The 13,669-nt window shown below is 43.7% G+C and overlaps 1 protein-coding gene across 1 annotated transcript in view; it reads left to right on the top strand.

Annotated features, from left to right (window-relative positions):
- Window positions 1–13,669, top strand: part of LOC309629085 (uncharacterized protein) — an 82,951-nt gene that overhangs the window by 7,309 nt on the left and 61,973 nt on the right. The window lies entirely within an intron of this gene.

Below are 13,669 nucleotides of genomic sequence, written 5' to 3'. Positions count from 1 at the left end.
ACCCATGTAACTCACGAGACAGGATGAAACATGAAGTCTTAATCTGTGGAGGACTAATAGCTGAGACATCAAATAGCAGGTTCACTCCCCTCAGCCACCACAAGAAGCCCTCTAGCAACAAGAATGGCAGACGCCTTAGCTTATCACTTCAAAGAGGTTCTGTTCTCCGGTGGACACGAGACAAAACAGTCTGGAAAGTCTGCATAAACTCGGAGAACTGGTTTCCACTGTGTCTGTGGTGTGTGTATGTGTTTATAGAAAGAGATTTGTGCTGGAGGAGGACAGAAACGGGAGACAGAGTGATAGAGGGAGAGCAAGGGTGATAAGAGGTAGAACAGTCCTCCCCCTAACATGATTCTGACGTGAGGAGAAAGCAGGAGAGGTGCATTGCCCTGGAGGGGCAGGGGCACCTCCGAGAAGGGGAGGCTTGTGGGCTTAGTGTCCAAGTTGCAGTTGCTCAGATGGGTCTTCTACCTTCTGATAAGGGGAAGCGAGTGGGATGACAGCAGAGAGATGTGAGTGGGCCCCCGGGTTTGCAGGTCCTAGAGTGGCTTAGAGGCTTCTAGGAGCTTGCAGTGAGTCACAGGTTAGTTGGGAGGGTGAGACGTGCTGTCCTGGTCAGGAAGAGACACCTACCCACGGGGGCCTGTGCCAGGAGGTAAGAGAGGGACAGGCCTGATCCTTAGCAGTGAGGGAAGGGTGAGGCTGGGCTCCATGGGATGGAACAGGATGTGCCACTGACCAGAGCTGCCCCACTGTCATCTCTGAGAGAGCACCACAGACCAGAGGACATCAGGAACTGACAACAGCCTGGGTCCCAGAGCCTAGGAGACCAAAAAAGGGATCCATTTCTCCCTTTGCATGATGACTGTGCTGATGAGCAAAGTTCTCAGATTATGTTGGACCAGACAGCAGTGCAGAGGAAGAGAAGAGGATGCGCTGAGCTCCAATTGGATACTGACCCCAAATGTGGCTGTGAAGTCATGGGCTAGGACTGCATGTACCAGGATCAACTCATCCTTCAAAGGCCAGGACAGAGTCACAGGATCAGAAAATAAGGCCAGTGCGAGAAATTAATAAGTTTCTATTTTACACCCTTGAATTTTGTGAATGGCCATAACTGGCTATTATTTTCGTTACACTGTTAATATCCTTTGACTTGAGAGGCCACAGGGGCCTGAAAACCTAGTTATCCTAACAGTTTAAGAGCTATTGTTTATTGAGTGCATACTAAAGGCCAAGTGCTTTACACCCAGAACCTCATTCAATCCTCATACAGCCAGTGGTGTAGCCCCATTACAATCCCCATTTTACAGATAAAGGAGCTGGGATTTAAACAGGTGGTATAACTTGACCAGAGTCAGTAGTAAATGGCAGAGCCTGAATTCAGACCCAGTCTGCGCTGGTTCCAAAACCTGAGCTGACACTGAAGAGTGACGTGTGCAAATTGTGCTTATAGCCACAGAGCCTGGTTTCTAGAAAGCAGCTGGTGTCTGGACATTAGTGAGTGAGTGCACACATCTACTTCTGGGGGCCGGTCGGCACAGAAAGGTGTTGTCAGTGGTGTGGAAGGGCTGCCAGGTGAAAGCCCTGACGTGCGGTTTGGTGCTCTAACCTGTTAACAGTAGCAGAGGCAAGCATAGAACAAGAAGCCTGAAAGTCTTCAAGCTCGAGGCGTGCTTTGTCCTAGTGATTTTGAAACAATTGAGGAATTTCTTCACTTTGGAAGATGTTCAATAAATTTCTATTAAGTGAGGTATTTAGTTCATGTTCTTTCAACTCGTGCCAAAGAGCTGTCAACTTAGATCACGAAAGATCATAACATAAAAAGCTCTCTGTTCTGGCAAGATTCATCAAGCCCTGTGCCTTTCCCTGTTAAATTCTTCCACATCTGTCCTCTCTCTTTCTCGGCTCCCCGCAGTGGCTTACACCTTCATCACGTCCAGCCTAGGCCACGGCAACAGCTTCACCATTCAGCAGGCATGGACCAAACTCACTGCTCTGGGTCAGGCAGCAGGCTCAGCGCCAGGGTCCAGAGATGAGGAAATGTGGTTCCTGCCCTCAAGGAGCTCCCAGACTCAGGAGGAGATGAGCACTTGTGGCACGATTGCCACTGCCCACCCCAAGTCCCCTTCTCCACCAGGAATAGAATTCCCGCTCTATATGGCTGCCCAGCTGGGCCACATTTCCCCACCTGCCTTGGGCTTAGGTGAGGCTGTGTGTCCCAGTTCTTGACAAAGGCACTTGAGGGAAGTGCTGTGTGCCGCTTCCAGGTCCAGGACATCAGGCTCGCCTCCTACACCTCTCTTCCCTCTTCCAGATCCGCTGGAGCCAGATCTGGTGGTGACTAAGTTTCTAGCATGCAGTTAATGACATTGCCTGAGGGGATAGCAGAGCAATGACTTAGACAGACCTGGGTCCTTGAATGATCATGAGGAGCAGGTCTCATCTCATATAGGTGAGAAAAATAAACATCTACATGATTTAAGCCACCATATTTTGGGAGCTGTTTTTTATAGACAATTACCTTTACCCTAACCATAACAGGAATGTTTAAAAGAGTAGCCCAAAGTATTCCTGGTGCTATGATAAAATGGAAACATCAGTTTAGATCGGGTAGAAGGTAGGAAAATAGAAGAAAGAGGATGAGGCTGCCTGGTAGAGGCGCCCTTGAACTGAACCTTGAAAGATGAGTGTTTTCAGCAAAGTCACATTTCTCATCTACCCTTTATTCTTTTGGTCTGCTATTTTTCTGTCCAGGTTACTTCTTTCAGATTTGTTCTCTTTCGTCCCTACTCTCCACCTATTACAGCCTACCGAGGCTTCAAGACTCAGATTAAATCTCATTTTCTCTGGCCTTTCTTGACCAGCTCCCCAGGAGTGACATCTCCCTCCTCCAAAGTCCTGTGGCCCTTAGTCTCTATTATGTATTGATCACACATTTAATATCTTCTCTACCCATATCTGGCAAGTTTTGGTAGCCTCCTCATCATCTGGCACACTGCCCAGACTTGATCTGGGCTCCCTGAGGGTATCAGTATACCCTATATGTCGATTGCTTCTGTAACAGTCCTACCTCAAAATTTAGTGGATTAAAATAACAATATATTTTTATTGCTCACAGTTCGGGGGTTGACTGGGCTCAACTGGATGGTTCTCACTTAGGGCCTTGCACACTATTGTGTTCAGATAGCAACTGGGGCTGGAGTCAGCTGAAGGCTTATCTGGGTGTGTTGTTCAGGATGGCTCACTCATGTAGCTAGAAATTGATGCTGCTGTTGGCTAGTAACCAGAGAGCCTACATCTGGCCTCCCTGTGTGACTTGGGCTCTCACATAATTATAGCTGGATTCCAAGAATCAATGCCCAAGAGGATCGTGCAAAAGCCTTGTGACATAGCCTCAAAAGGCCCAGCATATCACTTCCCCCACGTTCTATTGGTCAAGCAAGTCACTATGGCCAGCCCAGGCAGGGGAATTAGACTCTACATCTTGATGTGCATCAGGGAGACGAGGAATAAATGACAGCCATCTTTGGAGACTATCTCACACCATGTAATTGCGGGATCTGGAGTGATGGCTACTGCCAAATCAAAACAAGTAACCATCCTGTATTTCCTCACCTACAAATCAGAGCCCCAGGGTGACGATGCTTCCCCGAGTCAATGAGAAGAATTCAACGTGATTCTGGCGTTAACCTGGGGATAGGAGGGCCATTCAAATGCCAAACTGTCCACCAAAATCTGGATGGCTCAGTGCTGTGAGCCAAGGGGGTGCCAGGAAAGGATAGAAGAAACCGTGGAAAGCAAATGTCTCTGGGGAATTGGGGATAAAGTGTCTGTTCATCTGTGTTTCTTCTGAAAGTCACTGACCACCCGCCCTTGCCCACCTAACATGGGGGTTAAGGACAAGGATGGAGCAGAGCTGAAACGGGGAGGGGTTGCAGGAGGCTAAACTTGGAGGAAGGCTTTAGCTTATCCTGAGTGGCTCAGCCTCTTAGCGCCCATTTGAGCTGAGTTTAGGCCTTTGGCTAAAGGAGGAGGAGACTGTTCCCCACCATCTACCCCCAGCCACTTCGGCCTTTGAACTCTGTGGTAGACTGAATGATGTCCCCTCCCCACCAAAGTGTCCATACCCTAATCCCTAGAAACTGTGACTATGTTATGCTACATGGCAAAGGGGAATTCAGTTTGCAGATGGCATTAATGTTGCTAATAGGCTGACTTTAAGATAGGGAGAATACCCTGGGTTATCGGGCGAGCCCAACGTAATCAAAAGGGCCCTTACATGTGGAAGACGGAGGCAGAATCAGATAAGGAGATAGGTGATGAAAGCAGAGGTCGGTATAATGCGATTGCCGGCTTTGAAGAGGGCAGGGGGCCACGGAACAAGGAATGTGGCAGCCTCCAGAAGCTGGAAAAGGCAAAAAACAGATTCCCCTCCAGAGCCTCCAGAAAGGGGCACAGCCCTGGTGACACCTTGAATTTAGCCCACTGAGACTCATTTTCGACCTCCGAACTAGAGAACCGTAAGATAGTAAATCTGCGTTGTTTAAAGCCACTAAGCCTGCGGCAAGTTGCTACAGCAGCAATAGGAAACAAACTCAAAGGACCTCAGTGATTAAAATGGGAGTCCCATCACTGGGGACAGTGGGCCTGCACACCTCTTTGACAGATAACATACAAGAGCAGGAAGTATCTTGTCAGGACCAGTCAGGACTGCTGGGGAGAGGACTGGAGAGGAAAGTGACAGAAGCTGAGAGCAGGCCAGACTCTCTGGCTGAGAAAGCGGTGGGGGGCAGGGAAATGAGGAGCGAGGGGCCAGTGGACTGGGTAGAGGGCATTTTGTGAAAGAGATGACTTGCCCTCTTCCCAAGAGGAGGGACCAGGAGAGACTGCCATGGTGGGTGGCATGATCCCCCCCTCATTGCCCATTTTGGAAAAACATTCAGTAAAAGCTGTCTCATTCTACAAGCTTTTGGAGGTGGATTTGTGTGTGTTCTGGATATACCTCTGGGTGAAGTGTGGCCGCAGAGCAGCCAAAGTTGCTGATTAAATGAATGTCTCTTTTCCTTGTCTAAAGGCAGAAACTTAGGCCTGTCTGAGAAGTTCTTGCCCAAGTCCAAGGAGGAAATTTTAAAAGCCATAGGAGCAGAACAAGCAGGGCTCTGAGAAGGGGGCATGTTTATAGGTCAGTTTGCTTGAAACGAGGAGCAGAGTTATCTAGAATCCTTCAGACCAACGAATATCAAGGAACGTCATGCCTGGTGCCTTGGGTTTAGGATTCAAAACCCAAAATATGTTTCCTTACCTCTCAGAGCAGCAATTTCTCCCTTGAAGACTAGTTCAAGATACACGGAGAAGAAAGATGAGGTTGGTGGCTTTTCAAATGGATGTTTATTATTTCCTCCTCTCTCTCCTGTCTCTACTGAAGAGCAGGGGGAATGGGGGTTGGGGGGGAAGAGATGCCATCTCTGCCGCTTCTCAGTTTCCATCTCTTGGTGAGGGAAGGAGCACCTCAACCCCCATGGGTGCTTGGAGTGTCAGGGACAGTCCTGGCTTTGCTCTTGTGGGAAGGTGAGGGGACAACAGGGCACTGCTCACAAAATTATAAGGTGGAGAGTATTCCCGAGGCTGCTCATCTCAGGGCAGCCTGCGCCAAGGGTTTGGCCACTCAGCTAGGGCGCTCACACGTGGGTGCTGCTAGGCAGAACCCCAGTCTCCGCTGTCAGACCTCTGCCCAGGGATGGGGCTCCACACCCCTGACCTCTCACTTGCCTACACTCTCGGTCCCCTGCCTTAAGAGATGATTCTTGCTTTAAAAATACTCACGCCCTGATTTAGACTTAACATTTTTAGCTAATGTCTTCTGCTGCCACTGTCATAGCTGGTTAAAAGGTAACATATTAAAAACATATGCAGTGGACTTCCCTGGCGGTCCAGCGGTTAAGACTCCACACTTCCACTGCAGGGGGCACGGGTTCGATCCCTGGTCGGGGAACTAAGATCCTGCATGCTGCACAGTGTGGCCAAAAAAAAAAAAAAAAAAAGAAGTATGCAAAATGTAAAACAGTTTACATTTATTTTCCTTCCTCTTTGTAATCTTCACACAAAGTAAAGAAACTGTGAAACCTCCACAGCTTCCTGAACCAGAGTTGTACTCAATACAAAATGCTGCAGGTAGATAGTAGAGGTGCGGGCTGTGGATTATGCCCCAACTTGATTCTTCCCAGCCATCTCTTATTCTTCATCCCTGAAGGATTTCTCAAATGCATTGTCAAATTCATTGCCTTCATTTCCTTGCCAATTCATTCCAATGCAGCTTCCACCCCCCACTCAGGGGAAACTGCCCGTGCCTTGGTCACCAGAAACTGCCGATGGGTAGTTCTCTTTTTTCCACTTACGTTACTTCTCAGCGGCATTTCACACAGTTCTTCCTCGCGAAAGGCTTTCCTTGTTTTCCTCCTGCCTGACTGATGGCCACTTCTCAGCCTCCTTCCTCCTCCTTACCCGACCTTTAAGTGTAGGGGCCCAGAGCTCAGATCTGTGCCCTCCCCATTTCTCTATTTCTATAATCTCCACAAGTGATCTCATCCAAGTTTCTATCTCTGGCTCAACTCTTCCCGCTCGAGTTCCAGATTTGCCTTTATCAAAGCATTTTCCAACTCTACTTCTGTCTTTAATAAGCAGCTCACATTTAACATGGTTCAAAGTCAAACACTGTTTCCCTTGAGTTCTGTTCCTCAGCAGTATCATTCACCTCAGTAAAGGGTACCCCAGGTTGCCATTCCTGAAGCTGAATCCCATCTCTTACCTTTCACTTCCCTCCTTTTGCTAAGCCATTGGCAAATCCCATCTTTTCCATCCTGAAAATATATCCTGAATTCCCTCTACTTCTCTCCAATCCCATCATCTCCTTGGAAAGCTTGACCCTGACTCCCCCCTCTGCCCCCACCACCTAACACTATCCACACATACATACACCCACACACACACACTTGCTCTCAGTCTCTCTGGCTCCCACTCCCTAATGATTCTCCAAAAAGTTGCCTTTAGAGCATTCATCACATTCCGCAGTTGCATTATTTATGTCCTGACTGTCTTGTTTACATTCAGTCTCCTCAGGACCAGGACTAGAGTAGGCTGAGTGAGGCAATTGCCTTGAGCACTTAAGGATATGCCAGAAAAACTCAGTAATCAAGGTAAGTAATACTTTATGCAATATTTTTAAAAATCAAAATGCAAAAAAGTTCACGATGAGCAGAGCCAATTCCAGCATCGCATAATTTAATTTTATCGTAAAGTCTTCAGTAGACGTCTCTATAGATAAAGACAATAACAACAACAACAAAAACCACAATTCCATGATCACACCTGACAAAATCAATAATAATTCCTTAACGTTACTGCATATCTGGTTCATGTTCCATTTTCCTTGTTGTCTCACAATGTCTTTTACAGACGGTTTGTTTGAATTGATTTCCAAATAGGGTACATGTGATGGTTAATTTTATGTGTCGGCTCAGCTGGGCTAAGGGGTGCCCAGATAGTTGGTAAACATTATATCTGGGTGTGTCTATGAGGGTGTCTCTGGAAGAGATTAGCAGTTAATTCAGCAGATTGAGTAAAGAAGATCACTCTCACCAGTTCGGAGCAGGCATCATCCAATCCATTGTGGGCCTGAATAGAACAAAGAGATGGAGGAAGGGCAAATTTGCACTCTTTGCTTGGGCTGAGATGCCTTCGGACATCGTTGCTCCTGGCTTTAGGGCATTCAGATGCAGATCAGGACTTACACCGCTGCCCCTCACTTACCCCCCACCACCACCCCCAGTTCTCAGGCCTTCAGACTCGAACTGAATTACAGCATCAGCTTTCCTGTGTCTCCAGCTTGCAGACACAAATGATGGGATTTGTCAGCCTCCATAACTGTCTGAACCAAAGCCTATAATAAATTTCTTCCTGTATATATCCTACTGGTTCTGTTTCTCTGGAGAACCCTGAGTCCACCCATTGCTGGGTTATCTCGATTCTCTTTTTTCACTCTTTTAGGCAATTTGTTTTTTGAAGAAATCGAGTCACTTATATGTAGAGTTTTCTACATGTCCTCTGTATTTCCTATAAACTTGTAGTTGGGACTTAATTAAATTCAGGTTCAATTTTTTTTTAGCAATAATATTTTACAGATAATGTTGGGTACTTCTAATTGCATCACATCAGGAGGCTTATAATGTCTATTTGGCTCTATTTTTGTGATGTTAAGATTGACCAGTGAGTGAAATGATATGATGTCTGGGATTTACTTTAAAGTACCCAGTTGTTTTAAAAAATTAATTACTAAGTTCAGATATTGTCAGCCTGTGGATCCATCTATTATAAAGTTCCCCCTTAGCTTTGCACCTATCATTTTAGTAGTTATTGATGATCATTAGTCAGTACAAATCTATGGTATTCTAACTCTATCTTTCCTTGTATTGGTGATCTACTGCTGCACAACAAATTATCCCAAAATTTAGTAGCTTGAAACAACAAACATGTATTATCTCATAGCTTCTGTGGGCAGCAATCTTAAAGTGGCTTAGCTGGGTGGCTCTTGTTCAGGGTCTTTCGTGTCATTGCAACCAATCTGCTGACTGGGGCTGCAGTCATTTGGGGCTGGAAGATCTCCTTCAAACTCACTAACATGGTTGTTGGCAGGGCTAAGTTCCTACTGGCTCTGAATAACTCAGTTCCTCACCTAGTGAGCTTCTTTCTTCATAGACTATTTGAATGTCTCACAATATGACAGCTGCCTCAGAGTGAGTAAGGAGAGAGAGAGAGAGGGAGAAAGGGAGACTGAGAGAACAAGATGGAAGCCAAAGTCTTTTCTGATCTAATCTCAGAAGTGACATGCCATCATTTCTACTATGTGCTGTTGGCCAAACAGACCAACCCTGATACAGTGTGGGAGGGGACTGCACAGGGTGTGAATACTGGGAGATGCGATCGTTGGGGGCCATTGTGGAGGCTGGTGACCACATTCCTTTGCATGTATTAGCTGGAAATCTATGATGGAAAATTCTCCTTCATCAACTACTCAGTTACTCTAAAAGATAGTTTGTATGAAAGAGGCAAAATAAATTCTCTATTCTTTCCTTTTCTTTACCACTTTTCAAAATAATGAGTTGGTTCCCTAGCATCCACTTATCTGCCTAATAAATTATTTTTAATAGCATAATGAACTCATAACTTGAATATGCTTATTGTGTTTCAATCAAGTACACACATCGTTATTTTCTCAGACATTTTTCGTTTTTATTTTTTGTTTGTTTATTTTTCATTTTCAGATCGTTCCATCTTTGGTTAGTGGGAATTCCTTCTTGTTAGCTGTTGTGTCCTTTTGGCACAAATCCAGTAGTCTCTGATAACTTCCTTGTTTTCTGGTACCACAAGACATTTCAGGCTTATCTTGTACATTTCCTGCCCTAGCAGTTTCTCCAAAGAGCCCAGGTTCCCTTTACTTTTTTAGTTTATTCTTCCAATTTTTCCTTTTTAAAAAAATATCATATAATCAAATATTTATGTATACACATGGCCATATTTCTCCTGCCTCTTTCTTAAAATAAATATGGCATACCGTTCCTTTACACATTGTTCTATATGTTGCCTTTTTCACTTAACAATATATCACAGAGATCATTTTGTAGCAGAATATATCGATATTTCTGAATACATTTTACATATGCATTGTATTCCTTTGTGTGGATATACCCAGTCTCCTACTGAGGGACATTTGTGTTGTTTCAGTAACAGCATTTTCAAAGGAACAGTTGTGTGAAAAATATGATCAGAGGTTTAATTAATTTAACAAAGGTTAAGTCTTCAAATGAATGTACATAACTCCAGGGTTTTATGTGATATAATCTTTTCCATTCTTGAAATGTAGGCGCAATAGGATCCCAAGTTGATCCTATTTTTCAGCTAGGGAAATTCAAGTGCAAAAGGAGTAAGTTCCTTTAGATATCCCGGATTTTATTTACCCCTATATCTCATAACTACTTTTACAATGAAATTTGTATTGGTGACTAGAGAGATATATTAGCATTCTCTATTATATTAGCAGTAAGCCATTTCTCCACCTTCAATTAAAACAAAAAAATCAAAGTTAATTTTTGTTCTTTGTAATGAACTCCTTGCCCCGACACACATATCTTGGGCTCATCGCTACCCCATCTCCACTTTAAAAGATTTTGCTGGGGGCTGCAACTAAACAGCCTTCTCAATACAGAGACCTGAACATACTTGATGACATAAATCACAGTATTGGTCTGTGACACAAACCCCCAAACCATTACCTGATATAGACAACTTGAGAAAAAAAGTCACACAAGTCCTAAAATAAAAGCATCTACCCTAACCCTCCATTCCCTCCACCAAGATGTTACACTCAAAAAAAAACAAAGGAAAAAAAGAAAAAAAAAAAAAACAAAGAAGGATTTTAACAATTGGAGTTTATTCTATTCTTCTGAAGGGCCTCTGATAGAAAAGGCGTTGAACAGATGGGCCATTCCCAACCCTTGTTCCTTCCTCAGAAACGCAAGGGAATGGAAGGAGAGGCTAAAGAAAACTCCTATTCCCAGGCCCATCCCCAGGCCTCACATTGCCTGAGATACTTTTGGTCAACTTCCTATTTTTTATTTATTTATTTATTTGGCTTAAGGGATAGTAGAAAGACTTACAACTCCTACTTGTTGGAAAAAGCAATGGTATAGCTCTAAAGTAAGTTTCATTTGGAGAAAGATTTAAATATTTTCTCAATAATCACTTTGTTGATTTTATCAAAAATGGATGTTGAACACTGTCAAATGCTTTTTCTGCCTCTATTGAGATTATCATATAACTTTTATTCTTCATTCTGTTAATGTGGTGTATCACATGATTGATTTGTGGATGTTGAATCATCCTTGCATCTCTGGAATAAATCCCACTTGATCATGGTGTATGATACTTCTAATGGGTTGTTGAAATTGATTTGCTATTAGTTTGTTGATGATTTTTGCATCTATGTTCATCAGGGATATTGATCTGTAATTTTCTTTTTTTGTTGCATCTTTGTCTGGTTTTGATAATGGATAATGCTGGCCTCGTAAAATGTGTTTGGAAGACATTCTATTTGAGGGGAGAGTTTGAGAAGGATTGGTGTTAATTCTTCTTGGAATGTTTGGTAGAATTCACTAGTGAAGTCATATGGTCCAGACTTATGTTTGTTGGGAGGTTTTTGATTACTGATTCAACTCCTTGCTAGTAATTCATCTGTTCAAATTTTCTATTTCCTCATGATTCAGTCTTGATAGGTTGTATGTGCTTAGGAATTTATCCATTTCTTCTAGGTTATTCAATTTGTCAGCATATAATTGTTCATTGTAGTCCCTTACGATCCTTTGTATTTCTGCGGTATCAGTTGTAACTGCTCATCTTTCATTTCCGATTTTATTTATTTGAATCCTCTCTTTTTTTTCTTGGTGAATCTTGTTAAAGATTTGTCAATTTTGTTTATCTTTTCAAAAAACCAGCTATTAATTTCACTGATATTTTCTCCGTTATCTTTTTAGTCTCTGTTTCAATTATATCTGCTCTAATCTTTATTTTCTTCCTTTTACTAACTTTGGGCTTCATTTGTTCTTCTTTTTCTGTTTCCTTATGGTGTAAAGTTTAGTTGTTTATTTGAGACTTTTCTTGTAAGGTGGGTTTAGTGGTGATGAACTCCTTTAACTTTTGCTTATCTGGAAAACTCTTTATCTCTCCTTCAATTCTGAATGAAAACTTTGGTGGGTAAAGTATTCTTGGTTAGAAGTTTTCTTCTTTCAGCACTTTGAATATATCGTGTTTTTGGCCTGCAAAATTTGTGCTGAAAAATCTGCTGATAGTCTTATGCGGGTTCCCTTGTATAGAGCTAGTTGTTTTTCTTTTGCTTCTTTTAAGATTCTCTCCTTGTCTTTAACTTTTGACATTTTAGTTATGTGTCTTGGTGTGGGTCTCTTTGGTAGCAGCTTTTGTGGAACTCTCAGGGCTTCCTGGATCTGAATGTCTGCTTCCTTCCCCAAGTTAGGGAAGTTTTCAGCCGTTACATTTTCTTTTTTTTTTAAAAGATTTATTTATTATTTATTTATTTAATTTATTTTTGGCTGTGAAGGGTCTTAGTTGCAGCACGCAGGATCTTCTTTGAGGCATGCAGGATCTTTCGTAGTGGCGCACAGGCTTCTCTCTAGTTGTGGCGTGTGGATTTTCTCTTCTCTAGTTGTGGCACATGGGTTCCAGAGTGCGTGGACTCTGTAGTTTGTGACATGCAGGCTCTCAAGTTGAGGCGCGTGAGCTCAGTAGTTGTGGTGCATGGGCTTTGTTGCCCCGCAGCATGTGGGATCTTAGTTCCCTGACCAGGGATCAAACCTATGTCCCCTGCATTGTAAGGTGGACTCTTTACCACTGGACCACCAGAGAAGTCCCCAGCCATTACATTTTCAGATAAGATTTCTGCCCCTTTCTCTCTTCTCCTTCTGGGAGCCTAATAAAGTAAATGTTAGTCTGTTTGAAGTTGTTCCATAAATTCCTTAAGCCATCTTCACATTTTTTCATTCTTTTTTCTTTCTCTCCTCTGATTGGGTAAGTTCCATTGCCTTGTCCCTGAGTTGACTGATCTTTTCTTCTGCTTCATCTAGTCTGCTGTTGAACCCCTCTAGTGTATTTTTCAGTTCAGATATTGCATTCTTCAGCTCTCTGACTTCTGTTTGGTACTTTCTTATATTTTTTCATCTCTTTGTTGAAGTTCTCACTGTGCTCATCCATTCTTCTCCCCAGTTCAGTGAGCATCTTTATGACCATTACTTTGAACTTTTTATCAGGTAAATCACTGATCTCCATTTCATTAAGATTTTTTCTGAGGTTTATCTTGTTCTTTCATTTGGAACACATTCCTCTCTTTCTTCATTTTGCTTGACTCTCTGTTGGTTTCTGTACAGCACATGAAACAACCACCTCTTCCAGTCTTGAAGGAGTGGCCTTGTGTAAGAGATGAACCTTGTTATTACAAGGTTATACCTTGTTATAACCCTACCTCAGCTCCTGGTTTTCTCTTAAACCTCTGTGCTTATCCAGGCAGCCTATTATATTTTTAGTAGCTCCCAGTAGTTGAAGATGTGTCAAGACCTGCCACTGTCCCAGAGTGGAGGATCTCAGCACCTAGATTGAATCTGACTGGGAGCTAACCCTCAGACAGCAGCTTTTATGCAAATATATATAGTTCTGAGGGGCTGCAAGGGTAAGCCCCACTGGCTACCAGAGCCAAGTGATCCAGAGATGTCCACCGTGTGGGCTCCAGATGAGTGTATAAGCTCTGGTATCTGGGAGACACCAGAAAGCTGGAGCAAGGCAGAGGGAGAATGCCAAGATGGCGTCCACAGCCTATCTTCCTTGAGAGCAGCTCCATAGGCCACTAAATGTGAGCCAAACCTGGAGCCGGCTCTTCAGTTTGAAGCTCCAGGACAAGCAAAGTGGCCTCCTTCACAGAAAAAATGGTGGGTGTGCCTCAGTCCACTGTCTGTGCTGTGCCCTGGGCATGGTAGTTTGTTAAGGATGGTTCCTCCAATTCCCACATTCCCATGGGACCCAGAAACACAAGCTCCTCCAGCCACCAGAG

Source organism: Balaenoptera borealis (assembly GCF_965194805.1).
Source record: "Balaenoptera borealis genome assembly, chromosome: 5".
Classification (NCBI taxonomy): Eukaryota; Metazoa; Chordata; class Mammalia; order Artiodactyla; family Balaenopteridae; genus Balaenoptera; species Balaenoptera borealis.
This window is presented reverse-complemented; position numbering and strand designations above follow the sequence as displayed.